Source organism: Tenrec ecaudatus, chromosome 12 (genome assembly GCF_050624435.1).
Source record: "Tenrec ecaudatus isolate mTenEca1 chromosome 12, mTenEca1.hap1, whole genome shotgun sequence".
NCBI lineage: Eukaryota > Metazoa > Chordata > Mammalia > Afrosoricida > Tenrecidae > Tenrec > Tenrec ecaudatus.
Genome location: NC_134541.1, coordinates 106,673,285 through 106,684,261, shown reverse-complemented (window position 1 = coordinate 106,684,261; position 10,977 = coordinate 106,673,285). Strand labels below are relative to the sequence as shown.

Sequence of the window (10,977 nt, the reverse complement as noted above, 5' to 3'; positions counted from 1 at the left end):
TCAGTTCAAGGCAGCGAGGTCAGTTTGGCACATTAAAGAGACTGTTTCCTGGGATTCCAAATAAGTGATCTTAGTAAGGTCTTCTGGATGGACACAGGGTGACCTCGTTGGCTGATTAGGAAGAAGGGGGAAGGAGATGGAGAACTCCACCGGTGTGAGAAAAATGCCAGGAACTTTGTATCAGCACGGGGCACCTGCTCATGCTTCAAGGGGATCTAGGGCGACCGGACAGCATTTCATTGGGAAATCCCACCTGATCCACCCGATGGCCCCATCCTGCCCCTGCACACTGCCTTTCTTTCCCAGAACCAAAGCACTTAAACGGGAGAATGCTTTGACCCCCTTGAGAAAGCCACTGTTGGGGTGGACCTTTGATGTTTGCTTTTGAGTCAGGTTGCTAACGGCACGGACAGCAGTTTGAAACCACTGCCTCCTGGGGGAGGAAGACGAGGATTTCTACTTCCATGAAGAATCACGGTCTTGGAAACCCACAGGGGCAGTTTTACCCTGTCCTGTAGGGTCGTCGTGAGTCCGAATTGACGATCGCAGTCGATTTGGTTTTGTTTCTGTTTCTTTTTTGGCAAGCATCCTTGCAAGACGGAGCCAAGCGTATTACTCGAGGAACCTGTCTGCAGTCGCCCACTGCCCCCAGGGGCACAGTTAAACAGGTTTTGCTTGGAACGAACCCGTGCCTATATGAACTAGGAAACTCTCAGCAACACTCCCTGACCGAGCCGCCCTCATATCATTTATTTATGATGCTCTCTCGTTGGCCAGACACTGTCCCAGGCAATGGCGCATCTCATTGGTATCCGAGTGGAATGATGTCTTAGGACCCGAACTTAGCAGAGGAGAACATTGAGCCTCGCAGAGTTCTGAGACTTGCACAAGGCCAGGCTGGGGCTAGTGTCCAGGGAGCCCCGTATGGTCTCTTCACTGTGGCTATTTGTTACTTCTCCTCCTTCTCCTTCCCCTTTTCTTCTCACTGGTAGGAGATTACATTTCAGCCTTCAATCATTTTAAACAACGTATCAAACCTCCCAACAACAATAACAAAAGAAAACAGAAAGCATCAGCAGAAAAGAAAGCAGAAAACAATAAAAACCACAGCAAATTCCAAATGGCTCAAAGGGAGACTAAATGAAAAGGTGTTACATTTTAATCTAACCACATCTGCATGAAGCCACTTTGCAGCGCTCTGTCTGACAGCAGGGCCACTCACCCTCGTCCAGGGTCAGATGGGGTTCTCAGGAGGCTCATCCAGGCAGGGACCCCAGCAGGGTTTGCCCTGTCACTGTCGTGCGTGCATGGCCTTTTGCAGGCCAGGTGCCCAGAATGTAGGCTCTGATACCGTTAGAGGGTCTGGGATTCCTTCTCTCCATCTTCCCTCCCCTTCTCCACTGTATAGGGCAGTGGTTCTCAACCTGTGGGTCACGACCCCGTTGGGGGGGGGGGTGTCGAACGACCCTTTCACAGTGGTTGCCTAATACTTCCTGCATATCAGATATTTCTATGACGATCCATAACAGTAGCAAAATGACAGTGATGAGGTAGCAATGAAAATCATTTTACGGTTGGGAGCCACCTCCACATGAGGACCTGTGTGCAAGGGTCATGGCATGAAGAAGGTTGAGAACCACTGTTATAGATGTTCTTCCCCTTCGTCTTCATTAACACTTATCTACTTCTAGTCTATTGCTTCCCCCTCCCCTCCCACTCTTGGTACCCATCAAAGTCTGTTCTTTTGGTCGAACAACCTTGATCTTGGTTTTTCTTTCTTTTGTAACAGTGATGTCCTACCACCTTTGCCCTTTCCGACGGACTGACTCTGCTCAGCACGATGCCCTCCAAAACCATTGTGCCATGAGGTTTTCCCCAGTGTCATCGCCATTCTTCAGCGACACGCATTGTTACTGTCAGGTGCCCGCAAATAGGTTCTGACTCACAGCCAACCTGTGGAACACAGAACAAAGCACCACCCTCCCCGTCCTGCATCATCCTCACAATTGTTCTTATGCTCGAGTCTCATGTTGCCCTTCCTCTTTTTCTCTGCCTTTCTACCTTACCAAGCATGATGCCCTTCTCCAGGGACTGGTCTTTCCTGACAACATGTCCAAAGGACCGGAGATAGTGTCACCATCCTTGTATCTAAGGAACATTCTGGCTGTAATTCTTGTTTATCCTTGAGGTAGTTTATTGCGCCAACCTGGCCAATAAACACAAGTGGGGTTAATTGAAGGGCAGAGGATAAATGGCTCGGCGAGCCTCGCCTTTATAGTTCTCGGGTCTCTTGCTTTGTAATGGTCAGACCAGGGTGTAGCTTTCTTAGCCAGTTCCCTGTTCAGCTGGCAAGGCTCACTTCCTGCAAGAAATTCCTGAGGAGAAGCCACATGAACTTATCCTGATGCAGCCCTGGGTGCTGGAGCAGCCGTGTGGAGACCCCTGCCAGCGTTGAGATGCTTACACGTTCACTGATTTGGCTTTCCTCCTGCAGTATGCGTCATAGTGTGTGTTTTGTGAGATGGAGGAGGACTTTGTGGATTGGTGTTGGACATATGGGTTAATGTTGGACTCGTGGGCTTGGGCAGCCCTGGATTGGGATGTTTCCTTGATGCGCACTTACCCTTTATCTAAAACTCTCTCTTATACATATGAGTTTCTGTGGATTTGTTTCTCTAAAGTACCCAGACTAACAGAGTGCTGCTGGCAGCCCATGGTCTTTTTGATATTCTTTGCCAGTCTGTGATAAATACCCACAAAGGAATATTGCTACTGTTTCTGTTTTTAAATATGTAAAGTAGGTGGAGATTTACATGTCAGGCTATCAACTTTGAACTCACCACTTAAAGTCACTCATCAAAGCCCCCTCTCCTTTCCCCTCCCGGCTCCCTGATGCCTCCTCTCCCCCGTGTGAACCACTGGTTCCCATCCCCTTGCGCTGACACCCCTCAGCCATCTAGCCTGGTGCTCTGTCTTTCCTCCCTTGTCCTCCCTTGCTTGGCAAACTCCAAGGTCAGTTCCCCTTGCTTGAAAGTATTGAACTTGTTATTGAACTTGTATTGAACTGGTTTCATTCCCCCACCCCATCTAACAGGGGTCTCATATGCTGCTTATCCTTTGGCGATTGGCTAATTTCACGCAGCATGATCTTCTCCATGTTTATCCGTGCCATGACGTGCGTCGTAGTTTTGCCATTGTTTTTCTGCGACGCGTAGTTTTCTCTATCGACGCTTGCAGTGATGGGCATTGGACTGCTCCCCTGTTCTTGCTATGTGAACAGTGCTGCAATACACATGGGCGTGCCCATATCTGCTCATGGTAGGCTCTTACATCGTGAGGACGAAGACCCAGCAGAGGGATTGCAGCCCTGGTGTCGTAGTCGGTTACGAGTTACACTACGAACCACAAGGTCAGCATTTTGAAACCACCAGCCCCTTCGAGGGAGAAATATGGGACTTTCTAGGCTGTCGAGTCACGTCAAGCGTTCCAGTCTCAGAAGCCCGGGGAGCAATTCTGCCCTGCTCTGCCCTGCTGCGTTACTGTGAGTCAGCATCGACTCGGTGGCAGTGAGTTTTTGAGACGGCTTCTTAGACGAAGTCTTTCAGCTCGCCCCGGCTCTCAGTGCACACACGGGCTCATCTTTATAGGGGGCAAGGTGGCAGGTCTTTCTCTCTCGGAACCACTGGGAACCCAGCAAACAAAGGAAGCACCCAGGCGAATGTTTGGGGTGCCCTTCATGCACCCCTTCACCGCATCCTCCAGAGGACGTTCTGAGATCATCTTGCCTGCTGGCTTCTCCCACCGCCCTAGAGGGGAAGTTCACATCACATGGCATTGCACTTCTTGGAGCAAACCAGTCTGGGGCAGTAAGTGCCCTTTTACAGTGGTCTTTTCCAGATGCCTTCAGCCCTGCAGAGGGAAACTGCAAACTCTTTGGCTGTCTCGTCTTCTCCCCATCACCTCCTCCTCTCCCCTCCAGCCCCTGCAGGCACCAATCAGCTGCCTGTTTCTGTGGATCTGCCTATTTCTGCATGCTTCTAGAGCACTGGCCAACGCGTGAGCCTTGGCCACGTCCTCGTTGCAGTGAGAGTCAGCGCTCCCTTTTCAGGGCTGAGTGATATTCTGTTCCCTGAGGGTCCACCATGTGTGTCCATCTGTCCACGGATGAACATCCGGGTGGTGTCCACCTTTGAGTGTCTGGGGCGGCAAACCTGTGGGTACAAGGATGGGAAGTGCCTGTTGGGGGCCTATGCCTTCCGAGTGGATTTGGGCTATGCCTGTGGAGGGGACTGCTGGCCAGATTCTGGAGGACCCGCTGGACAGTTCCTCGCCTCCAACAGAAGGAAGCTGACTCTGAGAGTGGGGTTTCCTCAAGGTCACCAGTGGAGAGAGCAGGGCTCCTGGCCCCTGGTTTCCTGCCTGGGTCAGCCTGCTGAGCGAGTGGGACAGAGAGAGGTGGCGGACGGGCTGGTTCCTCTGATCTCCAGGGTCCACATGCTCGCCATTCCTGCCTGACCCCTGCCACCTCTTAACTTCTGCTCTCTGGATACATTGTCAGCAGCCCTTGTGCGGGGTGACTGAGTGGTCTGCTGTGTCATAGGTCACTGGCTCATGGGCAGATTGACCTCGTTACACTCGGTAGGCAGTGGGTGACAGCTCCGTGACAGCAGATGGAGGACCGAGGCCCAGGTGGGACTGAGTGTGAAGTTGGGGTGGGTTCTTGGGTGGGTGGTCCTTCCTCTGGTGCAGGACCCTCGCTGGTTTCCTGGCCTGTCACACATTCCCAGCCCCTCCCTGGCAGCCCCTAGAACTCACTGCCTAGTAGAAGGCTTGCTTACCCCACTCTGTGAATGCCAACCCCTAATTAGCAGTGTAATTACATCGGGATTCACCATCTGATCCCCTGCCTAGAAGGGCGTCCGGCTGAGGAATCGGCATTCTTGGCCCAGTTGAACCACGTGGAACAGTCGTTTGGAGCTACGGCCCATAGCCCTGCACCTGGGCTACTGCCCTGAGCTGGCTCCCACCACCTTGCCCAGGGCTCTCAGTCTAGGGAAACTCCCAGGGGGGTCTTGGCCCATCAACTGATGCTCTTCTCCACTCGCCCCCCTCCATTGTGCTTCCTTCCTGGTACTTGGCATTGTCCGCATTTCTAGTCTCTTCATCATCTCATGTTTGTGGACTTGATGTACCCCCATATCTCTGCTCCCTAAGAACAATGCCTGGTTCACTGGTGGAAGTTCCTAAGCAAGCATCCAGTAGATAGCCAAGAGCCGAATAAACGGAATGAATGTCCAATAGCTGCATGAACCACAGGGGCCTTCAGGATGCCACATTTCCATCCTCCATCATGTCCCGTTGCTTATCACGACACCTCCATTTTTAATGATTTCACTTGTTACCCGTCCTCTGTTTTGTGCCTGGGGAAGATCTGTACCATTCATAATAATGCATATCCGATTCATCTCTTTAGTGCATTGGATTCCCCAGTGCCTGTGTTGTACTTGTCTGCAGTAGATTGTCAGTGCACATTGCTTGGTGGGATGAATAAAGGGGTAGGTAGAGAGATGGGTGGGAGGGTAAATGGATAGATCAATAAGATGGTGGATTTGTGGGTGCATGGATGAGTAACTACATGATAGGTGGATAGGTGGATGAGAAGATAGACACTGTTGTTAGGTGCCACTGTGTGTTAGGTAGGTTTATTGTGCCAACCTGGCCAATAGGAACATGTGGGCTTAATCAGGTCACAGTTTGATTGGAGGGCAAAGAGATAAATGGCTCTGTAAGACCCACCTACCTCTCTCTCTTTCTTGCTCTCTGGTGATCAGACCAGCATGTGGCTGCTTTAGTGAGTTCTCTGCCTCAGCTTGTGAGCTACACTACCTGTGGGACAGCCAACCTGTGGATCGTGTTGCTAGAGCTTGAGGTTCCTTTGAAACCTGCTTCACCACACTGCTGGTGTGTACATTGCTTGATGTTGAGGGTGGTGGATTCTGTCGTCTTGCATTTCTTGAGTTTGATATCATATCCAGGCCTGCTTCCCTAAGCTCCTGACCTGCTGACTGGTGGTGGCTCACCCTGCTATTCGCTGCCTGTGGGCGGACTCTGCCTGCATTGCCCAAGGGAAGACTCAGCTGTCTGCTTCCTTGACCTTGGACCTAGTAGTCCTCATGAGTTGAAGGACTTCCAGTATATTAACTGTTCCATGGAAGTGAGATGTACTGAGCTCTCTGTATTGCTGCGTGGACTAATTAGCTGTTACATCCCTTCTTGCTGTATAAATCTATTCATATATATAATCATAAGTGTAAATCTATTCATATATATAATCATAAGTATCCCAATTTTCTTTCTTTAGAGAACCCTGCCTCACACACAATGAGTTGGTTCGGACTAATAGTGAAGAATGAAATCCTGCCTGGCCCTGCCCCTCTTTACAGTCATTGTGATGTTTGAGCCTATGGTTGCAGCCGCTGTGTGTCTCAATGCATCGAGTTGAGGGTCTTCCTCTTTTTTGTTGCCCCTCTACTTTTCCAAGCATAATGTCCTTCTCCAGGGGCTGGTCTCTTCTGAGAACATGTCATGGGATGATGTCTCACCATCCTGGCTTCTAAGGCATATTCTGGTTGTACTTCTTCCAAGGCAGATTTGTTTGTTTTTCTGGCTGTCCTTGATACTTTCAGTATTTTTTGCCAACACCATCATTCGAATGCATCAATTCTTCTTCACTCTTCCTTATTCAAGTAGCTAACTAGGTGGAGAAACGGGTGGACAGATGGACAGATCAATGGATGGGTATATAAGTGGGCGGGTGCATAGAGAAAGGTGAATAGATGGGTAGATTGTGGAGGTGATGGAGTCAGCATAGGTGAGTGTGGAGATGGGGAGATGGAGGTACATGGAGAATTGTGTGGAGGGTCCAGGAATGTATGGGTGGATGAGAGGAGGGGAGTGTGGGATGGATTAATGGATGAGTGAGTGAATAGATGAGCAGATAGATGAGTGGATGGATGGACAGATGAATGGATGGGTGGATGGATGGGTGAAACGATGAATGAATGGATGGACTAGACGTATGAATGGATGGGTAGATGAGTGGATGGATGGATAAGTGGATGGATGGGTGAGGAGATGAATGAATGGATGGAATAGCTGTATGGATGAATGGGTAGATGAATGGATGGATGGATGGGTCTAGGTGGGAAAGTATGACTGAATTTCCCTACATTTGTGACCATGCTCCAAAGACAGTAACTTCTCTGGCCTTGCTTTCTCCAAGATTATCCACAGCCCTCCTACTCTCCATTTGTAGCACGAGCCAAGTTGCTCATGAGCGTCTCAGCTTTAGGAACATGTCACCATGACATTATAAGAACTGTCCTGATTTCTGGTTGTGCAGCAGTGTAGGCTGGGAAGGCAGCCTGCACAGAATCCCCCCAGGAGACTAACTTGCATTTTAGTTCATATCTGCTGTCTGTCAGCATACCAGGGATGTTCACAAACCTGTGTCGCCTCTAGGACACACTGCACCTGCCTCACAACCCCAGAGCCTGGGCACTCGTGTTTTCCCTGAGACTGGAGACTGGTCAGGGAAGGTCTTCTTGAACTCCAGCACCTCTGTCCCGCTCGCTGGGTGCTGCTCTGAGTTTAAGCACCTGTGTGTTGAACCTGCTAGTGAATTCACAATGGCTGCTGAATGACTAATATCGGCTGTGGGTCAAGAGCCTCTTAATTGATATCAAACCACAGTCTCGAGAGTCCGTAACACTTCCTTTCTGCAGTAGCATTCCTGAAATCCCAGGCTGCCTTCCCTCCTTTCCCTGGCTCCTGTGGACCAGAAGTTCCCCTTGGCTGTGCCCTCCTTGGACATCTACCAGTGGAGATGTATCGGGGTGCTGCCCCATAATACCAAACCAAAACTGATACCGACTCATATCGACTGTACATGTCAGGGGGAACTGCCCCCGTGGGTTTCTGAGACTATACGAAACGAGGCCCTTTTTTTCCCATATGGACAGGTCCAAAGTATTCATTGAATGTAGAAACAAAGTCCTCCACAAAATAAAGACCACAGGCTTAAAAGGCCAAGTTAGGAATCAGAATCTGTCGTGAGGCGCCTGTTCGGAGGGCTTGCATGCATGTTGAAAAGGCGACCACCGTGCACATTTCTCAAGAGAACATTTTAAAGAAGAAAGTGATTCTGGGGAGATGCCAGAGGGCTGGAGGGGGGGGGTAGCACAGTGATTGCTGCCTAAGGCCTGGTGACGGATCTTTCTGTCACTCAGTGCAGGGGACAGAGAGGGAGACCAGAGAAATAATCAAGACGCCGGGCAGCATCCTTGGATCGAGCTCCCAGCATGCCGGCCCCACAGACGCACGGGGGTGTCGAGTGCCGGAAGCTGTCAGCCAGCGGCACAGACTGCAGCAGGTCCCAGAGCCGGGGCGCTCCCTGGAGTGAAGCAACATTCATTTTGTCGCCTCTCCACTTGTGAAAGTCAATCTCTTCATGGGCCATTTTGAAGCTTACGAGTAGCCAAGTCCTGCAGGAATTTGAAAAAGGCTTCAACCGGGCCAGGCTGGCAGCACAGTCCCCCTAGACCCTGCCTGCATCAGGTGCATGGGCTGTTACCGGCACAAACCCGTCCGATTTGGCTGCCATCACCTGATCATGCGCCTCTCCGAGGATGCTGTCTGAGGCGGAGTGGCCGCTGGGCCCACAGCGCTGTACCTGTCCTTGTCCAACGGAGCTGACCAGTACTGAGGAGACAGTCCAGGCAGGCCTTGAAGTTCAACTTGTAGTTTTTTCCCTCTCTCCAAACACTTGGTTTGTTGGAGGCCCAGACGATCTGCGGCTTTTCCTGTATCCAATCTCAACCTGTCTTCGCCATCCAGGCACGAAGCCACCCACCCTCCACGAGCAGGCCTTCACTCCGGCAGACTTGCCACTAGGAGACTTTTACTGATCTGGGGAGGGTGGGTGGGTGGGGTCCTCATACAGGACTGGCCCCTCTCTAGCGGCCTCTTTCTCATTTTTCTTTGCTCCCCCTTTCTATTCTTGGCCTCTGGCTCCATCTTGGGTTCTTCCCCATCTTCGGCCCCCGCTTCCTTCTCCCCCAACTTCAGCAGCCCCATCCTGAATGCCTTTAGTACCTGGTCCATGTTGCCCACAAGCAAGCGTTTCACTGTGTGACCTGCTCGATCCCAGCCTGGCTCCTCCTTAGCCCGGGCACAAAGAATCGAGACTGAAACTCGTGACAGGAGTAGAAACGTCTGTCTCTGTCCCGAGGAGCGGCTGGTGGATTTGAACCGCTGACCTTGCCCAGTGCATGACCACTGTGCTACCGAGGCTGTGAATTCCCCCAGCCAGAGAAGCACCTTCTTTTCACAGAAGTGTTTTAGAACAAGTCTGTCTGACAGAATGAGAACGTTTGATCTTTTGTTGTTAAAACATAAAAAGGAAAAACAGAAAATGCCTTACAAAGAAGTCTCCTGGCACCTTTGTTGGTCTGCGCTGCTCTTGTTTTGTGCGGTCCATTTGGCGTCCTGTCATCTTCCCCGCTGGCCTGGGAGATAGACATCCTGCTCTTCTGAAAAGGCCACGCTAGCCCTTGTCCCTGCATCTGAAAAGTCAAGAACCAAGCAGCCTCTTTGAACCCCACCTGGGTATGGTGAGGGGCTTTCAGTCCACCCGTGTTCTGTATTCCTCCGCACCTTCACCCGCCGCTACTCAGCCACTCCAATGAGGGCCTCAGACGCCAAAGGAGGTGAGCACAGAGAGATGAACACATCTGTCTTGGAGGGGAGACAGCCAGAGTGCTCCATCCCCACAGGTGAGGGTGGCAGGACTTCCTCTCACGTACGTTGGACTCATGATAAGGAGCGACCAGGCCCTGGAGAAGGACAACATACTTGGTCAAGCACAAAAGCAATAGAACCAAACTCACTGCCATCAAGTCAATGCCGATTCATGGCGACCCTGTGAGGTTCTGAGACGGTCACTTTTTATGGGAGTAGAAAGCCCTCTCTTTCTCCCTGGTAAAGGGGACAGTGGTAAAGAGGAAGACCCTTGACCAGGTGGACTGACCCAGTGGCTGCACCAATGGGCTCAAACATCACAATTGTGAGGCTGGTGCCGGGCCGGGAAGTGTTCTGTTCTTTTCCACATTGAGTCAGAACCAACTCAATGGTACCTGACAACAGTCATCTACTCATGTACCCACCCATACACTCATCCATTTATGTATACACCCACCCACCCACCTATCCATTGATCTATCCATCCACCCACCTATCTAGCCATTTATCCATCCATCCAACCCCCATCCACCTAGCCATTTATCTATTCATCCACCCACAAACCTATCAGTGCCCATCCCTTCCTCCTGCTCCCTCGTCTATCCATTTACATCAGCAATGATAACGATGAGGATGAGGATGATGAAGATGGCCATGAACATATCAGCAACCAAGGGACCAGACCTGGAGTCCCTACATGTGAGACGACAATTCCACCGATAAATACCCACTGCCTCTAGAATCGGGGAGCAAGGAAAGGTTCTGAGTGCCTAGGTCCCTGAGTTAGAATGTCTAAGTGTAGAACTCAGGGGAGTTGTATCTTTTAAAGCTCCCTGGGGGGAGGGGGTGTTTCAAAAAGGATCCTGGTGGCACAGTGGTATAGGCACTGGGCACCTAACTCCAAGGTTGGAAGTTCAACCCCCTCAGCTGCTTCTAAGGAGAAAAATGAGGTCTTGTGAAGATGGGCAGTCTTGAAGCCCTGAGGGGTATCTTGACTCTGCCCTATCAGGCTGCTTTGAGCTGGAACCACCTTGAGGGCAGGGTTTGGTCTAGTTTTGAGTTTGGCTTGGTGGCATCATGGTTAAGCACTGAATTGTGACCTGAAAGGTCCGTGGTTTGAACTAGCTTCTCCTTGAGAGAAAGACAAGGCTGTCTGCTTTCATAGAGAGTGACCATTCT

The 10,977-nt window shown here is 50.9% G+C and overlaps 1 pseudogene; it reads right to left on the bottom strand.

Moving 5' to 3' along the window:
• Window positions 1–8,507: 8,507 nt before the first annotated feature.
• LOC142422782 (DNA repair nuclease/redox regulator APEX1 pseudogene) lies at window positions 8,508–9,162 on the bottom strand (annotated as a pseudogene).
• Between the last annotated feature and the right edge of the window lie 1,815 nt (window positions 9,163–10,977).